Source organism: Sphaeramia orbicularis, chromosome 11, assembly GCF_902148855.1.
Source record: "Sphaeramia orbicularis chromosome 11, fSphaOr1.1, whole genome shotgun sequence".
In the NCBI taxonomy this organism is placed as follows: Eukaryota; Metazoa; Chordata; class Actinopteri; order Kurtiformes; family Apogonidae; genus Sphaeramia; species Sphaeramia orbicularis.
In genome coordinates, this window is record NC_043967.1 from 4,762,912 (window position 1) to 4,789,830 (window position 26,919).

The 26,919-nt window shown below is 41.3% G+C and overlaps 1 long non-coding RNA gene across 1 annotated transcript; it reads right to left on the reverse strand.

Annotated features, from left to right (window-relative positions):
• Positions 1–249: 249 nt before the first annotated feature.
• LOC115427878 (uncharacterized) lies at positions 250–21,026 on the reverse strand. The gene is made up of 3 exons (XR_003936556.1): positions 21,014–21,026; positions 9,565–9,568; positions 250–358 (listed from the first exon to the last, which is right to left on the reverse strand). It is a non-coding gene; the product is annotated as an uncharacterized LOC115427878 (long non-coding RNA).
• Between the last annotated feature and the right edge of the window lie 5,893 nt (positions 21,027–26,919).

Below are 26,919 nucleotides of genomic sequence, written 5' to 3' on the forward strand. Positions count from 1 at the left end.
TTTCATTTAGTGCTATGACCTTTGACCTTGAGTGACCTTGAAGGCCTTTAAATATGGACTACAGGAGCCTTGGTCCTATTTTTATTTTTGTCCTTCAACTAATCAATCCTTTCCAGCTCCAGCCACGACACTGAACTGTCACTTTAACCCTTTAACCACTGACGTGTCTGTGGTGAGCGTTCTGAATGTAAGATTTATTTTAAATATTCATATAAGTTCAACTGTTTGCTCAATAGGAAAAAATGTGAATCGTGTTGATAGAATAGACCTTGTTCTTTCCATAGACATCTGAGCATGCTCAGTTCACCCTGCCCCCTGTGGAATGGGGTGTAAAACATAGAGCAGTGAGTGACACCAACTTCACTATAAAAACTTTTTTTTTTTTTGTTTTTGTTTTTTTACACCTTTCTCCTTGTGTTTTTTTTTGTTTTTTGTTTTTTCCTGTTCTTTTTGTTCATTTTCCTAAATTTTGTTTTTCATTTTATTTTATCTTTTTTTTTTTTTTTTTCAGTTTTGGGAACACAACAAGCACATACACACAGCAGCTTTTTTGAACATGAAACAGAGGCAGATTCACAGCAGCACCTTTACCTGGAATCATCTTAAACTCAATTATTCATCTGCCTCTTTACTTCTGCCATGTCATCGTTGTATTTATTCTCTCCAACCCCAGCTGTTTATAGTCACATTGTATGTTCATAGTTATATTCTATTTTCTATTTGTTCTTTGTGGCATCATGGGCTTTAAAGTTTTGCAATTTCAGTTTTGTGTACACGTTGTAAATATATCAAATCTAACAAATAAAGCTGACTTTGACTTTCCTAAACCTAATCCAATTGGTTTTATGCTGAAAACCAAATCATCACTGCATGGTTTTGACATAGTTAATGCCATCTGACTCTGACTCATCTGGTGTTATTGAAAATGGTGGAAATGTGAACAGCCTCTTTGGAGCCACTTTTATGATTCACAACGTCAGCACTAACATGTCATAGAAATTTCAGTATATTATTCAATATCAACTGAAGAACAATATTTTAAGATCCAGATGGTAACAAAAGATGTTACAGACCTGCCTGAGTCACATGACCAGGACAAATACACTGTCTTTAAAAAGTAGTCACACACTTTTATTGCTTTTATGAATGAAATCATGGTCAATGTAATTTGGCTTTTTTAACCCATAAAGGCCCAACGCTACTTTTATGCCAGTTCTAAATTAAATTATCTGTAAGTGATTTATCATCATTTATTATAATATTAGCTTATGTATTTTGCATTTTATCAGTATAAATTAGGTATTTTCCTATATTTAATTCACTGATCATGTAGATGTTCATTAAAGCTCAGATTAAAGTTGAGGGTTATTATATCAAAAACACAGAAAACTGAAGGAAAAAATGACTTTTTCAGTCCAATCTGTCATTAACTGAACATAAACCTACACTGCAAATTATAAGCTTCTTACCAAGATTTAAAAAAATGACAACAAAAAACAGATTTAGAAGTGTTAGATAACTGATCTTGTTTGAAGAGTTCATTTCTTATTTTAAGTGTTCATACATTTGTAGACATGCTTATTTCTAGATTTAACAATCTGAATTCAAGAAATCTTGTCCAGTGAACTTCTCTTGCTGCATGGACAGATATTTCACTTGTTTTCAGGACCTTTTTCCTCAGATTTAGTGTTCTTATCTTGTTTTTAGACACCCCTTTTTTGCAGGGAAGTGTGTCCATCCACTGTCATTAATCCAACTCCATGAGTTTTACTGGTGAATCAATGTTGGAGAAGATGACAGTGTTTCCACAGTAACTACGGAGCCTCTGAACGTCTAAATATGGTCATATCTGATGACCATGAAAAGATGAAGAACTGTATTTTACACCAAATATTGACATGGATTGATAGGATTAGTGGATCAACAGGTATTAAACAGTTTAGATCAGTAGATGGTTTTGGATGGTGATAGATGTTTGGGTTTTTATGGGTTAAAGAAGAATCTTCTACAAAATAATGGTTCATTTAAATGAAAATGATAACATAAAATAAGTGTGATTAAAGTTTGTGATTACATCAATATCTATCACCTGGAAAGAGAGTGATGTAATTCTGAGATCAGCTGAGTGCAGTGAATGTGTCTGAGGTGGAATATAAAGACACCTGAGTGGGGAGGGTCTAGTACCTGGTTCATCAGTGTTCTTGGCTACAATTACACAATGAAAACACACAAACACTTTAAAGAACTGACAGAAAAAGTTACTGAAAAGTATAAGTCAGCGGATGGATACAAAAGGCTTCTAGGTTACCGAACATCCCCTGGAGTTTAGTTACATCCAACATTAAGAAATGGGAAGAATGTGTCATGCTGTATTCACACCTGGAAAGTCCTTTGGTCCACTTATTTGGTTCAGAGTGAATGCAGACTTTATTTATTTTTTTCATTTGGGTCACATCACATTCTCATCACCCTTTTTGCCAGTGGACCAAAATTTGTAAACAGAAGCACACATGTGATGAACTGCGCAGGCATTGGACAGAAACATTGGGGGTGGGGTCAGCCAGAGATGGCAGGTGTTGATGAAAACAAACATGGAGGTCCTACAAGACCATTGACCAAATGTCAATGAGACATTTAGTGTCCTCAATGGTCCATGTCTGTCCACGGCTCATGGCTGCTGCTGTTTGTTCTGACTACCCATGAGGCTCAGCTACTTCTAGTTTTGTTGATTACCCACAATGATGGTTGCAGCTATGATGGTTTGTCAAGCGCAAAATAGGACCAAGAAAGGTGGTCTGGGTCCGCTTGTTTGATTCGAATCAGAGTTTGCATGTTAGTATTCACACCTAAAAAAAGTCTGGACATTCTGGGGAAACGAACTCTGGTCCATTTTAAATGAACCAAACAAAGTAGGTCTGAATACACACTAATATAGCCTCGAGCAGAACATCCGCACAAACTGAGTGATCATCCAAGAATGAGAGCAATGATGGATGTTTATGATGACTGAAGGAGGTCAGAGCTTCAGCGGTGGAGGATGGGAGACGCTGTGTATACACCAACTTCTGCCCACCTTCTGTCTGTACCAGTCAAAAGTATGTGGAAAAACCACGAGGAAGAAGAAGAAATATGAACTAGAGTTTGGCCAAAGGTCTGTAAAAGACTCCGAGGTCAACTGGACGATGGTTCCTTGGTCTGATAAAGCCAAATTTGAGATTTTTGGTCATCAGACTAGACACCAAACACTGCTACATACCACAAACACACCATCCCCATGATTAAAGGTGGTGGAAACAGCATCATAGTGTGGGAATGGTCCTCAGCAGCAGAACCTGGAGAGGCCTTGGAAGCCTTGGAAAAGGATGTAAAGGTCTGTATGTTTTACTCAGCTCCGTACCCAAACTTGAAAAAGGCTTCATCCAACTCTGAAGGACACAAAGGGACAACTCAGTTCCTCTTTAGTTCTTGTTCATTGATGCTTTCAATTTCAGACAGATTTCCAGGTTTTAGTTCATGGTATGTAACAGTTGAAGCAGTAGACTGAATAGGTTGATAACCTTCAAGTTAAACACAAAATGTAAGCATTTAAGGGCATTCATTACTAATATATATGTCTTTTAATAAAGATTAAATGAAGCAAACATTTTAAATAAACATCTCAATCAGTCAAATGCCGTTAAATAACATTTAAGCTGAAATATTTCCTCTTTTCTAAACACAAAGTTCATGAAACATAACACAAATAAAGTTACTATTTAGTTCATTTTCTGAACTGCTTTGTCCTTCAGAGGATCGTGGGGGCGGAGCTTATCCTAGCTACCATTGGGCAGAGGTTGCATTAACAGAAAATATTCCGTCATTAACAGATTTTTTTTAGAGATGATGGAAAATTCTGAAGGCCGTCCATCATTTTGACAGATTAAAATATGAGGGGAATCTACCAAAGAAAGTTTCACACAAGACTGTGAGCAGAACCTGGACCAGGATCACTGGTCTGTCTGTGTCTGAACAAGGCATTAAACAGCCCGTAACCACATCCTACACTGAATACAACACCGCAGAGTCCTGCACCGGGTCGGGTACCGGATGGATGATTGATCCACAGCCCGTTTGTTTTATTTTGAAGTGAACTTCACCTCCGTTTACATCCGGCCAAATATGTCAATGAGCAGCACATATTAGAGATTTATTGAAGGCGTGCATTTTAACCAAAAATAAAGCCCTTAAATGTGGCTTACACAGTGTGTTTAATCAGGGATCGGGTCGTGTTGGGGGTCTAATGTAAGTGGGTAAAGGCGGGTGTGGGTTTGAACATCATTACTTCTTTCAAATGACTCCTCATTAGTTCACCTGTTGTACTCCTCCTGTTGTACTCCTCCTGTTGTACTCCTCCTGTTGTACTCCTCCTGTAGTACTCCTCCTGTAGTACCCCCTTGTCCAGTTGGTGTCAGTGTGCATATACTCATTGTCAGTCTTATCTCGTTTAAATGACTTTAGCCAAAATGATGCTACTTTGCTAGCATAAAATGTCAGACAGCTGAGTCTCCTAAGTTATTTTAAAAAGTCCAGTAAATGTGATGGCATTGATAAACGTGGTGAAAAAAGATGGACTGATGAAGTAGAGGATGAAGGACAAGAAAGTAATACTGATAATGTTTATCATCCAGCAGCAACTACAGTCACTGCATCATGGAGATGGTTTTGAACATTAAATACTACTAAATATGTCTCAGTATCATTAAAAATTTAATTTGAAATGACGGATAATGTGTTATGACAGAATTTTTACAACCCTGTCCATCAAAATGACAGACAACAAAAATGTCTAAAGTAACCTCTACCATTGGGTGAAGGCAGAGTTCACCCTGGACAAGTCACCAGTTTGTCACAATCCTGAGGGCTATTTAGTTTAGTTAATGACTATTTAACTGTCTATATTTTATTCATAAAGCAATTAAGCACAAAGTTACATATGAACATGGAACCTCAACAGTTTGGCATTCAAAACTCACAGTTTTTAACTTAAAATAATTCTCGGTTTCTTGCTGTTCTCTTTAAATATCAGTTTTTAGCAGCTGCATCTTCAGGGACTGAATAAGAAGCTGAGTTGTGTTTTCCTTTGACTTATTGAAGTTCTTTGAGCGGTTCAGCAGCTAACTACAAACTTTATCTCCCATGCTTTCCCAGCAGGTGTTCAGGTTTTACAATCACCCTGTGATACAATTAAATCAGCAAAATATGGAGAAATCCTGCAGGACAATCTCATTCAGGCTCAACACAAATATGATTTGGGAAAAAATGTACTTTCTGGTAAAACACTGACCTGAAGTATAGAGCTGAAAGTACACAGTGATGGGTTAAGGACAACTGGAATGTGCTCTCCAGAACATCCACAGATTCCCAGAGCTCAGTCTGATAGAGAGTCTGTGGCTGTTTGTGCCTGTTCCAGCCATAGATCTGTGGGTTTCAGCCTCTTCTCTATTCCTAACTTTTTTCCTCCTTGACTCCTTGATGGTGAACTGGAAATCAATGGCTGTGTGCCATCTTGAAGGATGTCTCAATTCCCTTAAATCCACACAGAGGACTGAGGATCAAGAACTGAGGAGTTGGATGGAGGAGCTGACAATGGAAACACAGGTGGAAATACATCTGCAACTGTGTATTAAATAAAAAATAAATAAATACACTGAACACAAATGTGAACACTTTTGTTTTTGTTCCCATTTTTCATGAACTGAACTCGAAGATCTAAGACTTTTTCTCTGTTCACTAAAGGCCTATTTCTGTCAAATGTTGTTCACAAATCTGTCTAAATGTGTGTTAGTGAGCACTTCTCCTTTACTGAGATAATCCATCGACCTCACAGGTGTGGCAGATCCAGATGCAGAGTAGACAGAATGATTATTGCACAGGTGGGCCTTAGGGTGGCCACAATAAAAGGCCACTGTAAAATGTGCAGTTTTGAAATACAAGTAGAAATCTGTAGAATGAGTACATTTCATATCAGCCACCGCTAGTCAGCACTAAACTTACATGTACCCATTAACCCATGTACCCATGTTCCAATATACACAAGTACCCATGTGCACATGACACCATGTACACATGTACCCATGCACACATATACCCATGTACCCATGAACACATGTACCCATGTAACAATGCACCCATGAACACATGTACCCATGAAACCATGTACCCATGTACCCACATACACATGTACATATGTACCCATGAACACATGTACCCATGTAACAATGTACCCATGTGCCCATGAACACATGTACCCGCAAAACCATGTACCCATGAAGACATGTACCCATGAAACCATGTACATATATAGATATGTAGCCACATACCCATGTACACATGTAACAATGATACCATGTACACATGTACCCACATTGTGTGGGATATGTTAGTGTTCCAGCGCTATGTTGATGAGGTTGTGAGGGATTGAGCTGTAAGCATTGGCCAAGTCAAGCCAGACAACCGTTAGGTTTCCCTTGCTCTCTTTGGTCTCACAGATAAGCTGGTTAAGGATGCCAGTGTGCTCTAAACACCCTGACAAGCCTGGAATGCCTCCTTTCTGGATCAAGGTGTCACCAAATTTGTTCTTCACCAAGTAAGTTGTTAACCTCTTAGCTAGAACAGAGAAGTATATCTTGCATTCAACATTTAGCAGAGAGGTAGTTCAGAATTGGCTGATTTCAGATGAGTCCTTTTCCTTAGGCACAAACCAGCCCTCTGCTCTTTTCGAGGATGATGGAATTGTGCCTTTTGCCCACACCTTCTACAGCAGCTTCCAAAGCCTGCAGAGAAGCAGAAGGCATCTCTTGTACACCTTATAGGGTATGGCACTTGGTCCTGGGGCAAGTGATGAACAAGCTTTCTGCACTATGTTGTGGACTTTTTTCCATGTTGGTTCCCAGGTCTCAAGTTCTTCCTCAGGAGTTTCAGACCTGCCAACCCTTGGGTGAGCATCCAAGGCTTGGTCTCTGAGACTATCACTGTGGATCTCTTCAAGAAACTCCTCCACGACTTCTTTGGGGCAGATCAGCTTCGTAGATCTTGCCTCCCCCAACAGACTCTTAGTGAACTTGTGTAGGTCCTTAGTGAACTGAACATGCTTGACCTCCTTTTCCTTCCTCAGCCTTAAAGACCTTTCTGCCCTCCTCAGTCCACATAGTTGCCCTCAGAGTCCAATGGTCAGCTCTTTTATGCTTTCCTTTTCTTCTTCATTGGCTCTTCTGAATTGCTTATTGAGCAACTTGATCTCCATTCTTAATTGTGAGATCTCTCGCTCCCTCTTGTGGGGCCCCTGTCCCACTGTTGCCTTTCTTTTCCTCAGCACCAGTCTGCTCTCTGGCCTTGGTGAAGATAATTGCTGTCATACTGTCAATCTTTCTCTCAGCTGTACCTGCTAATGTGGCCTCTAGAACTCTGTCAGGGTCCTGGTCCAATTGGCTTCATGCCATGTTGTTTCTTGCAGGCGGCCACTTCACTTTCCCCCTTGTAGGTTTGGTGTCTGGGTAAGTGTTAGGAGAGTCCCCCCTGTTGGCCCTGGGGTTGAACAGCTGCAGTCAAGTCTCTAGTGCTGTGGGGTGCCTCCTGACTGGAGTCCTCCTGCGTCTCACTGGGTGTTGCCACCATGCGCTGCATCTGTTCCTCCCTTCCTCCACGGTGGGATTTTCTTTGATGTTATCTTCGGTCCTTTTGCGTTTTTGAATATCCTCCCACAATGACACTTGGCTTCTAACACTTCCTCCGTTAGTGTGGTTTGGGTGAAGCGCCTCGTTATCCATGTGTTTGCTGTGGCTGTTACTGTTGGGTCTGTCCTGGTGAGACCACCACCCCCGCCCCCGCGCAGGAGACTCTGGGGGTATTGCTAATGTGTCTGTGTCGTGGTATTCATTGGTGCACTCTTGCAGGTGCAGTTAGTAAGGTTGCTAGCCTCACTCATCCATGCCACACAATAACCCTAACCCATACCATATACCCATGAACACACGCCCCCAACATAACAGGAGCAGCCGCCACCCACTCAGATCAGGGTTTCATCTAGTTGAGACAACTTCTAAACAATAATCCTCCTCCTCCTCCCCTTCTTCCTCCTCCTTCTCCTCTCACAAGGATTGTCTCATGATTTTAAGGTAAATAAGTTAAATCCAGTTTATTTCTTTTGTATTCCCTTTAACTGTGTTTTCATAATTGTTATTTTCTTTCTAACTGCACTTTTTCTGTTTTAAAAACACTTGAAAATAATTTTTGGGTGGTTTTGGGGGGATGGACTGGATTAATTACATTTCAGTTAACTTCAACAGGGAAAATTGATTTACAAAATCAGTAAATCACAAAACAAGCTCAGTCATATGAGTTTCTACTGTATATGGAAAGAACCAACTAAAATGTGTCCCTTTAATAATAAGCAGTAGTCTTTTGATGCAAAGGCACCAATTAAGAAAAACTCAGGTGCCTTTAAATATTTCATGATCACATTTGCCTAAAATCCACCTTCTGAAACTTCAGAGAGGAGACACTGTTCAGGCAGTCACACATTAGAAATGAACATTTAATAAAAAAAAAATTACATTGATAACGATGATGATCAGATTACAGTTTTTCACAATTGCTAAGACACTTTTTTCCAAAGCTCCACCCCTTTTCTCAAAACTGTAAACACAAAACTCAGAATTCAGACTACATTCGTTAGCATTTCTGAAAAGACCAAAGAAAACTGTAAATGAAAAGTACATGAGTGTAAAACACTATAAAATCTAGAACACCTTCAAATCTAATTAATGACAGATTCATTTGGCCTCAACATCATGTCTTTGAGGACTTCATCCACATTCCAGACCAGGTCTTTCCAGGTAATGGAGGAGAAACCCTCTGGTGTCATATCCATCTCCACTGGTTCTAACAGATGTTCCCTGGTCTACGGGTTCAGTCCTAGACCATCTCCACTGGTTCTGACACATGTTCCCTGGTCTACGGGTTCAGTCCTAGACCATCTCCACTGGTTCTGACACATGTTCCCTGGCCTACGGGTTCCCTCCTAGACCATCTCCACTGGTTCTGACACATGTTCCCTGGCCTACAGGTTCACTCCTAGACCACCTCCACTGGTTCTGACACATGTTCCCTGGCCTACGGGTTCACTCCTAGACCACCTCCACTGGTTCTGACACATGTTCCCTGGTCTACGGGTTCAGTCCTAGACCACCTCCACTGGTTCTGACACATGTTCCCTGGTCTACGGGTTCAGTCCTAGACCACCTCCACTGGTTCTGACACATGTTCCCTGGTCTACGGGTTCAGTCCTAGACCACCTCCACTGGTTCTGACACATGTTCCCTGGTCTACGGGTTCAGTCCTAGACCACCTCCACTGGTTCTGACACATGTTCCCTGGTCTACGGGTTCAGTCCTAGACCACCTCCACTGGTTTTAACAGATGTTCCCTGGTCTAACGGCTGAATGGTGGAAGGCAGACATTAATGAAACTCTGGCTGATACTGAACCACTCCTGTATCTGGACATTGACCCAAACCATAACATAGACACAGCTCTCTGCCTCTCAGGTTGGTTCCTTCCATTCTTGGTGTCGGTGAACTCTGACCTGGCTTATATCAGGTGTAGTTGGTTTGAAAATAGTGTTCACGTTTCAGTGGTTGTGTTTACTTGTTGATAACTGTGCTGGATTTCTGTTTAACATTTGCCTCCTGTCTTCACCATTTTACAGCTCATGTGCATCACAATGAGAAATGTGTGTAGAATTGTGCAAAAAGTGTTCTACAGGTGTGAAAATTGTGTCTAAGTATGAGAATCAGCTTAAGGTTGTGCAAAAGAGTGTTTGATTCAAAAACTGCATTTAGGCCACTGACAGTTTAGTTCAGAGAATAGGGTTTAATGTTTAAGCAACTGAGAAAAACTGTAATAGTGAGCTGTAGATGAAGCATAATTTCATGTGGATTTGTTTGTTTTTGACGGTGCTTCATTTTTTTTGGGACATTTGGAACACTGGCAGATTCCCTTCCTGTCTCTTGAGAAACCTTTTTGACATTTACAGTATAAATGGGTCTCAAAATTAATTGCAATGTAGATGCAGTTGTTATATACTTGTTAAAGCCTGTAATTATTTAGCCTAAAAATAAACTTTTCTTTATTGTGGTTTGCTTTGTATCTAACAAAACAGCAGCACATAACTACAATAGCCGAAGGAATAAATGAAGATGTTAAAGAAGGTAAAAAAGCTACAGTTTTTCTCCTTTGTATCCACATAAATAGGATAAATTAGCCTCTTTTCTGCCAACATTAGTGGAGCATGTGTTTATTCCATGGCACAAAATACTGTAATGACTGACTCACTGGGTGATTAAATCTTGCCTTCATGCTTATCAGATTTTAACTGCACTGACAGAAAAATTTGCTGGTTTAAAAATCACAGCCAAGAGCAATTTCCCTTTTTCACTTCATGATTCATTTATTTGCTCAGTGATGATTCTAATAGTATGTATACATCTTAACTTAGCTGTAGGCAACTGACATTTCACATCAACAACCCCTAACGGCCAACACGTTAAATGTATTCAACCTTAGTAACATGAGAAATATTAGGCTTGTAAATAGTGAAGTTCCTCTAGGATATAGAGAATCTACTGATTATTAATGACTAAAGATTCATTCCCATTAAAATATTCCCTCCTGGGGTTAACCGAGCTCAGAGAAACTTACAAAGGAGCTGGAGTGTGAAGGTTCAGTCGGATCAGGTCATGATCTACTTCCATATGCCAACAGGTTCAGTTCAAACCACTGTCTGCACCTTAAACCTGAAACCATGTAAGTATGTACAAACTGACCTGCTGCTGTCACATATAGGAAACACACTGACGGGTGTTTGAACTCATAAAGAACATTTAACCCAGAGCTACTACGGTGGCAGATTCTAAAAAAATGTTTCTCTTTATCTAACATGTCTTAACCCTTTATTGGGCAAGGGACTTTTTTTTATTTTTTTTTTTATTTCTGCAAACATTAAATATGGGGCCAATTCTGTGTCTCAATGAAGTCAAGAAGTATGTTGGTTTTTTTTTAACATTATACAGAAATTCAGAGAGACTGGAAATATACTTTGAAACTGTAAATAGTGAACAGGAATTGTTTTAGTCAGTTTGTGACCTTATAACAATTGTTTTATTGCATGTTTTATGGAAGGAGGAGGGAGACTTTTGTCACATCAACAGATGAGGAGGTAGATGATGATGTCCAATAACACACTAAGGTTGGAATTTTGAATTTCAGAGTATTTCAAAGAGTGTCCTATAAAGGGTTAAAGGTACAGTGTGCAGGATTTTTATAGTTTCCTTTCCAATAATCCTACTATATAATGCACGTTTCGGCCCGCATCATGTCCGTCCCATCGATGTTGCAGCACAGGATGTGGGAGGGCGTTTGGGTGCAATGCCACTGTTGCACCACAGGAGGGTGGTATGGCACCACGGGTACAATGCCGCTAGTCAATCTAATTATTGATTAAAATTGAATGAAATACTGCCCAATCAGTCAAAAAAACTACTTGTTCAATTACATTTAACCTAAAAACCCTGTTTAAATACACATTGCCCACATCTATGGGCATTTTTTAACAGTTGCCGCAGGTGCACCAATGTAACCCCTGGTTGGTGGTCTGAGGGATTCCCCATCTTTGATGCTGTGCTCCATTAATTCAAACATGAGTCCAGGTTGTCTTTCCACAATGGAGATAGACTGTTCCAGAAGCTCCTCCATCTCCCTTACCTCTGAAAATGTACAAAGTGGATAGACAAATGCAAGTTTAAATTGAGAGATATTAGTGTTTATCATGGCAAAAAGATTGTAGGTATTAGAAGATGATTGACAATTGTGCAAAGACAATATTAATGAAAACTGCACTGCAGTGAGAAGAGATTACAAGTATTACTTCAGTCATTATTTACACAAAGATGATTGTTATTTTTCTTATTATTATCTATAATAATTATATTTTGTGTAACTAATGACTCAAGTGATACTTTTAATTTCAGTGATGAGATATTGATTTCATAAACAGACTACAGGAATTAAGCGGCATCACAGATCACATGTGAATTTTATTTAGGTATACACAACAACATAATTAGTCGCACAAAACAGTGAATGATGTCGTCCATGAGCCTACTTGTTCAGCCTATAGCCGATACACATGTGGAATAAATACAAACAAAGAAATAGTAAGATGTTATTCTACAAACCTCCATTCTTTCTCACCGAAGTCTCCATAAGTCCCAGATTCTGTGGTCCTGTGCCGTGGGTCTCCTTCCTGGTGTTCAGCTGGAGTCCTGCCTCTGCCTCTGGTCGTAGGAATCCACTCACTCCATTTAAAAAAAAAAAAAAAAAAACCTCGACATAAGAACAAACACTAAACCCTAAAAGGACACAACTTCAGACATTTTATTTCTACCGGTTTAATGACAGCAAAATGAATGACCAGAATTATCTAATCACAAAAATGGTAGAACTAGAACAACCAAAACCATGTTCTTTTAAGACACCCACCTGACTAATGATCTCTGAAATCTTTTCACGTTCATTTCATGAATATTTTTATTTTTCTACACTTACCTCATCGCTTGATGGAAGTGATGACAGAAGTTGAGGTGCTCGCCATTTGGGCAGGTTGTGGAAACAAAGTATTCAAAAATCGCAAAAGATTCAGCCAAAGCTTTTTGTCCCAGAGTGTCTGGCACTAGAAGGTACCACTATGACACCTTTTAGCAGACACGACGTATTAGGCAGTAAGTGAACATTTAGTCCTTGAATTTGATGAGAAGCAGCAAAACAAGCAACGTCTGAGCGACTGAACGCTCAAACTGTGATGTTACATGAGTGGGTCAGAGCATCTCCACATCTGCAGGTTTTGTTGGATGTTCCCAGTGTGCTGTAGATACTTATCAAAAGTGGTGGAAGGAATGATGATCAGATATCAACCCAGCCAAGTATGGACACACCTGTATACTACTGACCTCAGGCCTGGACTGGTTTCTACTGTATGACACTGAAACATGAAACAGCAGACCCTTCAAGTCCTCTAAGTTAAAGAGAGGCCTCTATTGTCCAGAAGATTTTTGGTGGGATTGATATCATTTGTCTTTCCTAGTAGTGATGGGAATTCTGATTGTTTTTGCTAGCTCGATTTTTTCAGTTCATTCATTTGTTGTGAATTGATTCTGAATCGATTCAATTGATTCACTAATTTAAGAAAAAAAATAAAATCTATCTATCTATCTATCTATCTATCTATCTATCTATCTATCTATCTATCTATCTATCTATCTATCTATCTATCTATCTATCTATCTATCTATCTATCTATCTATCTATTCTCTTTGTGCTCTGTGTGCTTCCTTAAAATTTTATTAGTCTGTTTTCTTTCTGTTCTGTCTTCTTATGGTTGGGGTGTCTAGTCTCATTCAGCAGTTCAATAGACTCAGCGATTTAGTGATCATCAATTTGTGAACGATTCAGAATCAATTCAGCGACTCAGCTCTATTCTGCCCTACTCGGCCGCTCTTTCATTCAGCAGTTCACTACCTCGGCTTGGTCCGTCTGTCACCCGCAACTAATCTCGCGATATAATCAGATGTTGCTATGGAGACGATCTGCGTCACGTTGCGTCACACAGCACTTCCACCTCTGACTAATTTCAATTTAGTTGCGTTCACGAATCGATTCAACTCATTCACTTAAATTAATCGATTCTTTTGACTGATTCGTTCATGTTTTGCCCACCACTATTTCCTAGACCATGACTGGTACTAACCGGACCAGGAACTCCCAACATGATCTGCAGTCATCACACATCCCACACATCACCTTTAAGGACTAAATGTTGACTGGTGTCTGATGGATCAATGCTGACACATTCCACTGGATCAGGAATACATGACAACAACATAACTGATTCACTCCACTAATAAATATTTTGTTGCCAAAAACATTTGACTTAAATCATTTTAAGAAGTGGGTTTATTACCCAGTGATTTGCAAATGTAAAGCAGAGACTAGAACAAAGTATGTATAAATTAAAACAGTTTCATACATGTTTATCAGGTCATTATTTTCAGTCTGAGTTATTATCTCACTGTCTTCATGTAATCTTTAATTAGCTCATGACCAGTTTTTTAATGTTAAAACTGTGAACAATTCATGCAGGAACAAATTATAGCCAGTTTAATGTCTCAATTAGTTATTGAAAATGTGCACAACTGCAGATCTTTTTTAAATTATTATTAATAAGACTTTTTTTTTTTTTTTTTTTTTTTTTTTTTTTTTAAAGGTGTACAATATGCTGTGCTGCAGAACATTCTAATGAGCCACTGAGAATCCCCCTGTGGCTTTGAATCTTTCAACATCTTTTATATTTTAGGTCAACTGCAGCTGGGCCATTTTTCCAAACTTTTCATCCATTTTACTTTTATTTCGCCTCAAAAGACCTGTCATAATGAAAAGCTTAATGTGGGACACATGACCTCCATTTAGTCCATTTAGTTCTTCCACAAACAAATGAAAGAAAATGAAAGAAGTCTGAAAGACAACAATGAATCTCATCTTAGGATAATCCATTTTGTACTTCACATCTGTGTACACATAAACCTGTGTTCTTCTTCAGACTCGGTCCTCCACCAGAGGCCTGCGAGTCTGAGGGTTCTGTTCAGGATCTTAGCTATTTTGTGTATTTATATTTATTTCTATTTCTACTTTTATTTATTTATTTCTATTTATATTTGCGCTCTTTTGCACTCAGATCTCTGGTGTTATTCCTGGTATCTGCTGGAGCCATCCTCTCAGTTTGGGGGTCACTGCCCCTAGTGCCCCACCTACCCACCCCCACATCACTACTGGTACCACTGTTGCCTTCACACCCCACATTTTCTCTATCTCCTTATTCAGCCCTTGGTATTTCTCCAGCTATATTCTTTCTTTCTGATGTTCTATCACTTGGGATTGCTACATCTATCACTACCACTGTCTTCTGATGTTTATCCACCACTACTATGTCAGGCTGATTGGCCATCACCGTCTTGTCGATCTGGATCTGGAAGTCCCATAGGATCTTGGCCTGTTTGTTCTCTGTCACCTTTGGGGGTGTCTCCCATTTGGACCCTGGGACCTCCAGTCCATACTTGGTACAGATGTTCCTGTACACTATGTCCTCTACCTGGTTGTGCCGCTCCATGTATGCCCTCCTTGCTACCATCTTTGCACCCTGCTGTGACGTGCTGGACTGTTTCAGGGGCTTCTCTACACAGCCTACGGCTGGGGTCCAGTCTAGTAGACCTACCTGTGCAAGGGCTTGTCCTTCCATGATTTCCCCTCTATCCTTTCCTCCATACTGAATTTCTGTTGCTGAGGCATTCACTTAGTAGTTCTTCAGTGGCTCTGATGCTCACTGGTTCTTGGCCTTACTCTCACTCTCTTTGTGTCCAGCCTCAGGATGCCAGATGGATGCTGGCACCTTTCCTCTTCTAGATACCATCCACCCACATTTATCTAGTCTGAATGACATCCCAGTGTCGTTGCTATAGATCTGAGTGGGATGAAATCCTGTCTAACGGATCGTTCTCCTTTTGTTAACATCAGTAATGAATCCTCTCAGTGCATTACAGTTAGTTATGGAGTACCTCAAGGCCTGGTTCTTGGACCAATACTGTTTATCCTATTCCTTTAGGTAACTTAATAAGAAAACATTCTAGTTAAGTTATCTGTGCATCAGCTGCATCCATGTGTCTCCCCCTACTTCCCCAGTCTTTCTCTCTTTCTCTCTTTTTCTCCTTCTTTACTCTCTCTCTTTAACCCCTTAACTGCTCCTGTCACAAGTCCATCCTCCTCAGCCTGGGTCTGCTCCAGGTTTCTGCTATTAAAGGTAGTTTTTCCTTCCACTGTCACCAGTCATTAGTGTTTGCTCCTGGAGGATTCTGTTGGATTTCTGTAAATTGTCTCAGAGTCTTGTTTCAACCAACTCGATATGTAAAGTGTCATGAGATAACTTTTGTTATGATCTGGCGCTATATAAATAAAATTTGATTGATTGATTGATTGATTGATTGATTGATGAATCAGGGAGTTGATGTCACACATATAACTTGATGTCATCTGTGTTCCACTTTGGAACCGGTACTTGAAGCTACTCCGAGTGATGATCTGGCTGAAGGGGTTTAAGCCTATGCAGAACAGCAGGGGGGACAGAGCGTCTCCTTGATATATGCTGCATTTGATGCTCAGCTGTGCAAGTGGCTTTGAGTTTCCTCCACAGTCCTCTCCCATACCTTCATCAAGTTCTGGATGAACTTTCTGAGGGCCTGATCACTGCAATGTTTATTGAATGACCCAAGAGCAAATAATATAGACATATGTCCTACCCACAATGCCATTGGATAACTTCTAGATGAACTAATACAGATGTGTGTCCTACCCACAATGTCACAGGAGAGCTTCTAGATGAATTAGTGGCTGATCTGGGTCCAGTCACAGGAGGAGTCATCAACACCTTCTATGACTAAACTCCTCCTACGGTACATTTAACATCTGGATCATTCACTGTTCCATTAGTGCTGGTGTATTCCAGAGCAGTTTATAGACTGAACTGTCTCCATGACGACAACCAGTAGCACACGTGAAATATCCTGATTTAAATAGGGCGGTCTCTAAGACTTTGCATCTGCTGTCATTTGTGCAGACAATCTTAGTTGATCGCTGTGTAGCCGGATGACGGTGGAGTGAGTGAACAGACTCAAAAAACAGAATTGTAAACTACACCACCTCCCTCTCTCTGGGTCAAACCACATTCCTTAACCACCATTCTGATTGGGTGATACCCAGGGCAGTGCCTGGACATCCTTTGCAAGTGACATTTATGATGACGAATAATCTTAAAGAATGGAGACTATTCTAATTTAAAGCACCCAGGACAATAAAAACTTAGGCTCACTTTCTTCTGTTCATCATCAAGAGCCATCCTCACCTGTCGTGGTAACTGAGAGCACCCCAGATATCATGTTTACACTTGGCGACCCCTTTTGCCCCTCAACATCTGTGTCCCATCATTCCTGTTTACCCCGAGGTGGAGGCATCCTAGGGACAAAAGACTGATTTGCAAGATCTGTATCTTTTGCCGTAATTACTAGTTTCACAGAAATGTGTCAATGTTGGTTTTACTCCACAGGGTACCTCTTTCATGTATATCTATGCCCAAGCCATTTGCCTGACCTGTGGGTTCATATACATGTGTCCTATTTGTGTTCATGTTGAAAGTAAGAATATTACTGTTTATAGCATGTCCACATAATGGTATTTAGTTTATTAAGGCTGAGTGAGGTTAAAGGTGATGTATAAAGTTTAAGGATCTTATTTAAGGATCTTATTTAAAGTTGGGAGAAGTCTTCTTACAAGTCTGCATGAGGTCCTCTCTCCCTCTCCTAAGGGGGGGAGAGAGAGGTGATACTCTGAAATATGTAAATGACCAGCACAAGGAGGCGGTTTCCCGCTCAAAACGGACAAAGGAAGGCACGGCCCAAAGAGATCAATAACTCATCAATATGTACGAGAAGGATGGAATGGGTTGGCCCCTGGCCAAACTATAAAGGAAGAAGATCCAACTTCTCCGGGGAGTCTTTTCCATCTCGGGAGTCTTTTCCACCTCTCCCAGGCTCTCACAGAGAAGAGCTTTCTCCACCTCTTCTGAGCTCTCACCTAAGAACAAAGAGCTTTCTCCAAGGAGTCTTGACCATCTCCTTGGCTCTCAGAGCTGTTCCATCTTCTCCTGGCGAGCTTTCCAGAACCAGCTGCCAGAGCCAGCTGTGAACCTCCTCCAGCCAGCAGAACTTCAGAACTTCAGAACTTCAGAGCTTCAGACCTTCAGGCCTCCAGCGCAAGCACGTCGCTTCACAGCCTGTTCCTGCTTCGAACTACGTCAGAAGACTTCATCCATCCGCCGTCAAGGCCGTGCCAGTTGCTGCATCCGCACCGCAACAACTTGTAAGAAAACTTGCTCCTGATTTATCTGAGTTGGTGTTATTCCAAGTTAAGTAGGTTTACCTCAACGTAACCTCACTAACATTATAATCTCTTGAATATAGCTATCTGCCAACTTAATTTACATATTCTCCTGTCCATAATCTCCTGCTCCTTTGGTTGTATTTGTCTCTTGTCTTTATGTTATTTGTGTGTCTTAGTTTAGTTAATAAAGTATTTATATGTATATAAATCCATTGCCTCAGTTGTGCTTTGTGTACTATTATTCACACATGGGTTCACTGTCCCGTCACAAAGTTCTATCAACCTATGCAAGATTTCCAAATTATTGTTTGGGTTAATTTACGTTTAAGGTTCAATAGTCAGATGCAGGCATCTTCAACTATAAATCTGTAATTGAATTAATCTAGAGACCAACGCTCTATGTTTAAAAATAATTTGGCTTACTATTGCTACATTATTTGGCGTCCCTGGGTGGGCTGACAATTCATAACCTGTGGTGAAAAACAGTACACAAGTATTAAGGTTTAGTGTTGTTTTCCCTGACGATCGTTCGAAGCCGCTCTCCTCCCTCTCTCTCTCGCTCTGAAGCTGCTGTGTGTGTGCGTGTGCTCCGACCACGTGGTTCTTTGTTTGAGGTGCCGTTGCTAGGCTACTGAACAGCTGATACACACTTCTAAACAGCTAAACAGATCTGTAACTCATTTTACGAAGTTTGTAACGCCCCGGTTGTAACCGGAGTTTAAATAAGTGTGTTGACCTACCCACGGCTCCGACCGTGTGTGTGATAGCGCTTGTGCCTTTGCTGAAAAGCTGCTATTTGTTTTGCATTACACAGGGTAACAGACGAATTCTCTGTACCGTATGTGTGTAAAGGATCCTGAAGTCTGAGTTAGCCCGTGCTACGAACTCTAGCCGGAGTTAACGTAAGATAATTGTGTGTCGACCTATTCACGGCTCTGACCGTGTGTGTAATAGCTTGTATCTTAAGGGAACAAGCTACTGTTTGTTTTTGCATTACACTGGGTAACAGACGAATTCTCTGTACCGTATGTGTATAAAGGATCCTGAAGTCTGAGTTAGCCCGTGCTACGAATTCTAGCCGGAGTTAACGTTAGCTAATTGTATGTCGGCATATTCACGGCTCTGACCGTGTGTGTAAAAGCTTGTATCTCAAGAGAACAAGCTGCTGTTTGTTTTTGCATGCGTGGTGGCGGACGAATTTCTCCGCATCACATCTGTTAAAAGCCTTGAAGTCAAAAGTTAATCTAGACTACGAATTCTAGTCGGAAACTAACTTTTGACATAACCCTTTTGAACTTTCGGAGTAGCTAACCGGAAAGTTTCAAACGTTGTCCAACACAACGGAGGTTGATTAAAAATATCCGCGCACGTTAAATACTGCGTCGGAACGAATCCCAGTCACTGTATACTAGTGTTGGAATAGTTGTACAAACTGTGAGATTCCTTTGTAAAGCCTGAAGTAAAGTAGGGTTTGTTTTTAGCTCTTGCTAACTGGTAGCCTCGAGCTACTCCTTTGTTGTGCGTGTAAAACGCGTGTTTTTGTGTCCGCGGCACAAGACAGGGCGTGCACGTGTGTGCTGAGTGGTAAAGTAACGTGTCGAGACACCGACCGTACTTTTGTGCATTGTTAAACACTGTTTCAAACGTGTTTGTTGAAGCTAACAGCGTTAGCGTAAACTTTGTTGGGCGTAAGCCGCCATCTTTGTTAGTGACGTAATCGCTGACATAGAGCCTCGTCATTTCCGGTGACGTACCCCCGCCATCTTGGTTGGGGCAAAGCCTCTGGAACCCCAGTAAGGCTAACTTCCTGTGGCTAACCAAGTAGCCAAAACTCTTCTCTGTGGTCATAACTTAACAGCGCCCCTAGTGTTCGCCAAGTGGAATTACAAAAATAAACGACAGTCTGCAGTGAGCCAAACAGATTAACAATCATTAATGAATTGCAACTTAATGCATTTAATCTCTTTAATCAACATTTAAACGAAATTAATTAATTAATTGATTCATTAATTAATTAACTTTTTACAAATTTACACAATTTTCTTTTAAATTCAAAATCAAAACAATTTGGACTTTTGTGTGCTTTCACCTTTATATTTACAAATTCGTTAACAGCTATTTAACATTCTCAATTTTAATCATATTTTATAGGGCTTACAACAATAGCTTAATTAAATTAAGCTTAATTACAATTAAAATCTAAATCCCAAAATAAAACCAACTGAGACAAAGGTTTAGATTAGCAATAATACGTTTTTATAAAGAAGTACTTTAAGTACAACAATAATTTATAAGTAGTTATTTTATAAAAGGAATTTTTTTTTTTTTCATATAAAAAAAAATTAATTTTTTAAAAACTTTTTATTCTTTTGTTTTATTGTTTTTTCCTTTTCGCATTAACTACTTATACTTCCCAAAGCCGTCCAGCAAATAATAAAATCAAATAAGTCTTCAATTCTCAAAATGGCAAAATACGCCGAGAGTCCAAGCCAGTATGGCAATATTGGTACTTTGACCCAAGTCATCAGTACCCTAACTGAAGATTTCCTGCCTATGTTTTTCAATGTGGTTACCCAATTAAAGATCATAGACCAAGATTATGATCGAGTGAAAGCACAGCTAATCACTGAACAAAGCAACCAAACTCAACTGAAAGCTCAGCTAACTCAAGTAACTGAGCGTCTCCAAAAAGTGGAAGCACAACTGCTCGACGTCCAAGCTCAGCGCACCGACGCTGAGTCACGACCGAGATATCTGTCAGGTCAGCTGCCTGGAGAAGAAGTAAGACCTTCCTCTGCCCAGCCTGAACCAGACTTAAGGAGTTTCACTCCTTCCCAACATGGTACTGCAACCAGCAGAGAAATCCATAAACTAATAACAACTTTTAAAGCAAATCAGAAAGCCATCCTCGACAAGGATGTAGAACTACAAGCAGCCACTTTAAAAATAGACAAGCTAGAAATAACCTTAGCTGACGTCGCTGTGCGACCTCCCTTAGAAGAGTTTCTTAAACTCCAACTGGACCACAACAGAGCAAACTCCCTGTTGGAACAAGCTCACATCAAAATCCAAAAACTTGATGATAAAGTGAATCAATTCCACCAAGAGCGAACCCAAGATTTGAGCCAAATAGTAAGTCTCAAATCCCAGTTGTTAACAGCTCAAGATAGCATCAATCAGCTGCAACAACAAAACCAACAACAAGCAGACGAGTTAAATAAAACTCAAAAAGAGCTTCTATTAGTCCGCCAGCTAAAGCTAGAAGAATCTAGCCACACTCCTCTTAGGAGCCCTCCTAGTCCAGTTTTAGTGGACTCACTTGAAACAATCAAGCCTAGTAGGCCGTCCCAACCGGGACCTTCCTGGGAAGCCCCGCCTTCCTTACATGTGACCGTCAACCCCACGGTCCAGGCCGCATATGCGCCCACGAGCACGACTCCACAAGGGGTCAGTGTTCTCAGCGAGCCCAAGCCTCAGTCCAGCATGTCTGTAAAAGACTTGGACAAAATTGCTCGCAATATCTCGCACTTTGAACCCAAACCCAATGGGTCTCACGATACAGCTGCATACTTAAAAGACATTGATTTCCACCTTGAAAGGTACCCAAATGCGACACTACAAGACAAAATTTACTTAATTAAAATCACATCTAGTCGCGAAGTGAAGAATTTCATAGACCGCCAGCCTGCCCATGTCCAGTCAAACTTCCAAGCCCTCTGTCAAGCCTTGACGAGGGAGTTTGAAGACCCAGTGGCAGCTACTGGCTTATCTGCAGCTATTGCCATTAAACAGGGCAGACAAGAACCTCCTCAAGTGTATTATGCACGTTTGAGGAAAGCATATTTTGGAGCTCGCAATGAGCCTGAAATGGAGGAAGACCCAAGCTTTAAAGCCTTGTTTGTAGAGAACCTCCATCCAAACACAAGCCATCAATTAGGTGTAGCGGCCTGTCCCAAAACGCTAAACAGCTCACAACTACGTGACTTAGCGGCCAAAGGTTTTGCTAAACTGAAAAAGTCCGCTCACCGACCTTCCGATCTGGCTGTGTTTAACTTGACCCGCCATGCAACCATAGAGCCTAAGGGGGGTCCACAAACATATCCAGATGACGGTCAACGACCGGAGTCCAGACCTTTCCCCAAAAACAAGGGACAGACTTCTTTTCCGTCTGACCAAAGACGGCCATTTCAGAACGGACCGTATCGAGACAACCAACCAAGGTTACAACCACGGTCAAAACAACAGACTAACCAGCGTCGGGACTACCCAAATTCTTTTAACCGACCTGACAAAGAGAGAAACAAAGTCTCTCCCACGGAGAAACCTTGGACGAAATCAACTACTCCAGGCGTTTCCCCCACGGAAAACGAGAAACTATTCAGTGTACTTGCCCAATTCTTCCGTGACCATGGCTATGACAAACAAGGCCGAAGCCATCATTATGACTAGGCATGGCCCAGACAAATGACTCACGCAATGACTACTCTAGACCAACACAACATTAATTGACAGCCTTTTGTCGGTGCCCGACATTACTGTCTTGGTAGTTTGGGAAAACCCCAACACTTCACCTACCTGCATTGGCATTTCTGCCATTAATAATCGTCCTTCTTTTCAACAACTTCTTGGCGCATTCACTGCCAAGTATGTTAACCTATGAAGCCTTGGTTGACACCGCAGTAGACGTTTCAGTCATGTCAAGTACATTATTCCTTCAGCTTCAAACCTTGACTCAGGAAGCTGGTTGCACATTGCACTTGCAACGCTATTCTTTGGGAACAAATTTTCTCCCTCACGCCACTTTCTTAAATTCAGTGGTTTTACTACATTGGACCATCGGTCCCATGCAACTGGTCCATCCAGTCTACATATTCTCTGTGGAGTTAATTCCACTTCTTATAGGCCAAGACCTACTAAACTGTTTTGAGCCATTGATCGTTTATCAACGGTTCCAAATCTGGGCACAGGTCCGACGACCTCTCCCAGCACTTTCGTCTTCACAGTTTTCGGTTCAGGGTTACACCCTGAACCAAATTAATCTGTCACCCCCACCATTCACCAGATGATCCACTGGTCGAAGGGGGGAGTCCTACTTCAAAATGTCACAACTAAGGACGCCGTCCTCACACTTTAGGCTGACAAGTCAAGCCATCAGTTCTGCTTTCTTTGAGACCCTTCAACGGAAACAAAACGACCTCTAGCGAATCCCTAAGTCGTTCCGTTTTCCATTACACACTGAGTCTCCTAACTTTAGCACCGCCAGAGGCGTGTGCAGCTTGAATCTTCAATGAAGCCATCTCACCTTGGTCCTTTACAGGGGCTAAACTCCATGCATGCCCCCTAGACCCAAAAAACCTGATGTCAGGCTAACCAGTCCCTGACACATACGGTATCATAAGTGAAGATTATGCTATTGCTCCAGCATCAACTAAAACATTCCCATCCGGCTCGACATTCACTCATGCCGGGTGGCACCGCATTTTCATGCCTTTTTTCCAACCCTCGCCAGACTTTTGCAGTCTTGGGTTGTCCTTAGAGGCCACGCCTCTTCTTGATGCTTCCAAAGCAACTTTGATTTTGGTCCACCAAAAAAAGGTCCAGGGCCATTCACGCACCCCTGGCCTAGCTATGACAATTTCATGACTCATAACCTCCCTCCCAACCCACCCTTTCAGACGTTATCCGGTGACTCTCTGATGCTACGGCCAATCCGAGTTCACCTGACTATCTGACATCTGACCCTGACCTCGACGACCTCATGTCGCTTCACCACAAGCTGCGTCTGGTCAAAGACCAGCTCGTGTGTGTCTCCGAGAACCACACCCCTTCTCGGTCCGTGGTTCCTCGTAGCCAAAGGGGGGTAATGGTAGCATATGCTCATGACGCACCTTGCGTGAAACACCGAGGTGTCAAAACAACATCCGACGCCCTGCGGCGGATCGTTTACTGGCCACACATACACAACGATGTGGTGGCATATGACCAAAACCAAATCAAAAGACATAACGACTCGACGAAACTAGTCAGTGTAACTAAAGGGGGGTGAAGCTAATCTCATCCAAAACAACCTGTATCATGTAAACTGTCAGTTTTTTTTCTCCCTTACACAAAATCTATGACAGCTTAAAACCAATCCTAATACAATTATGATTCAGGTTCTCATAAAATGTTCGTTACAGAGTTAGCCTCAACCAATGGTAACTCGTAACCCACTTACAAAATTAATCGTGCTCTGTATTGTGCCCTCAGAGAACGATGGTGCTACCGCTGCCTTAGGCTTCCTGTTTATCATTGGCACGTCAACTGTTAATGCTGTTAGCCTTAACACTGTTAAATAACAAATCACTGAATTACAAGCCGTAATTCCACTCATCCGCCAAGGCATGCTAAAACAAACTATTAATCATTAAGACTAAGCAAAACCCTTAGAGGCACTATCTATCTGGTTAACACCCACAGTGTAACCCTTAATCAAACCAGGCGCACTGTGGATGCTTTTCTTTCCGTAGTACAAAATTACTACGCTCACACGCAGATCATCGCCATGCTCATGAATGACATGCTGCGTGAAATCAGCTTTTCAGTAGATGGTCTAGCTATGGGAAGAACTTCCCCTTACCTAGTACCTCTCTACATGGTCGAGGGTATTTTGAAAAATGCCCTATCTGGTTCAATCATTTCTATCCAAGCCCACTTGGCTTACTCTCTTGTTAGCGCTACGGTATTATATGTTAACCCTGAGTTCCATGAAGTAGACTTTTTAGTCACCCTGCCTCTCATCAATTTCCGCAACATTTATCGCTTAAAAGATGTGGTAACTGTTGGCACTTGGCAGGAAAGACACCTATGTGTGGATTAATATCCCATCGGTGGTTGCATACCACGATAGCAACCTTAGCCGTATTTGGCTCCTAACCTACATATGTGTACTCTGACAAGAGACATTCATTATCTGTGCCCCAGCAAGCCGTTCATTAGAGATGTTACGGAGGGGATTTGCGGTTTAAAAACCCATGTCAGATAATGCTCGGTGTAGAGCTGAAGCTCCGCCCAGGTATCATATACCATCTGAAGCTTATGAGAACAAAGCTGAAGTGTCCCAATTCTTCAGTCAATATGAATTCAAAGTGGACCCAAAATTTCAACAACAGCTTTAGTCCGAGGGAACTCAGACCATTGACCTTACCACCGTAGACGCTACCCTGCATGTAATTAATACTGATACTAACATATCAGAAACTCCTCTCACATGCTCATCAGCCTAGGATATTTACTGTCCTTCAAATTAACTTACCTTCATCGTAAGAAAACCTATCAATTTAAGCAAAGCATAACCAAGTTCAAATTACGGTACCCCCGAATCTTCTGCCGTAAAACGACAGGGACATCCGAGTCCCCAGCCGCGAGGAAACCAGTCCATGATATTTTTGACTTAGAAGACAATCTTGTATAAATCAGATGATTAAGTCATGGAACAGAGAAAATAATGCTCACAGTTTAACCTATGTTTCTATGTTTTAACCAAACCTCTGTTCCTTATGCTAAATTTTACCCTCGCGTGTCCAACCTAGACACCTTTGTTTTTTTTTTTGCTTTCTCTGTCATTACTAATTACTTAGGTAAATTAGAGTGTGTGTGTTCTGTCACCGAAGGTGTATGTTTTTCTTCCTGTCTGTGTCTGTGACACTAACGCACTAATTCAAGCGTCCAGAATTATGTACCAATACTACAGGAAAACACACCAACTCAGGTACTGTCAGAAGCATGGTTGTCGAGTGTGCTGCGGTTCCAGATCCACCAGTTCCTGGCTCACCGGAATCCTGGTTCCTGCCGTCTCAGAGGACACCTGCTCCTGTCCTGTGGTGTCTGTTTTCCACTGTTTCAGGTGCTCCTGCCCCATGGTGCATCTGCATCGACCCTTCCTGTCTCCACTACATCTGGACCCAAGTGCACCTGTTCACCTCAACTCCCGTCAGACTTTGGACTTCGCCACGACACTCCACGAACGCTGGACCATCGTGTCGAAAAGGGGGGATGTAGCCGGATGACGGTGGAGTGAGTGAACAGACTCAAAAAACAGAATTGTAAACTACACCACCTCCCTCTCTCTGGGTCAAACCACATTCCTTAACCACCATTCTGATTGGGTGATACCCAGGGCAGTGCCTGGACATCCTTTGCAAGTGACATTTATGATGACGAATAATCTTAAAGAATGGAGACTATTCTAATTTAAAGCACCCAGGACAATAAAAACTTAGGCTCACTTTCTTCTGTTCATCATCAAGAGCCATCCTCACCTGTCGTGGTAACTGAGAGCACCCCAGATATCATGTTTACACTTGGCGACCCCTTTTGCCCCTCAACATCTGTGTCCCATCATTCCTGTTTACCCCGAGGTGGAGGCATCCTAGGGACAAAAGACTGATTTGCAAGATCTGTATCTTTTGCCGTAATTACTAGTTTCACAGAAATGTGTCAATGTTGGTTTTACTCCACAGGGTACCTCTTTCATGTATATCTATGCCCAAGCCATTTGCCTGACCTGTGGGTTCATATACATGTGTCCTATTTGTGTTCATGTTGAAAGTAAGAATATTACTGTTTATAGCATGTCCACATAATGGTATTTAGTTTATTAAGGCTGAGTGAGGTTAAAGGTGATGTATAAAGTTTAAGGATCTTATTTAAGGATCTTATTTAAAGTTGGGAGAAGTCTTCTTACAAGTCTGCATGAGGTCCTCTCTCCCTCTCCTAAGGGGGGGAGAGAGAGGTGATACTCTGAAATATGTAAATGACCAGCACAAGGAGGCGGTTTCCCGCTCAAAACGGACAAAGGAAGGCA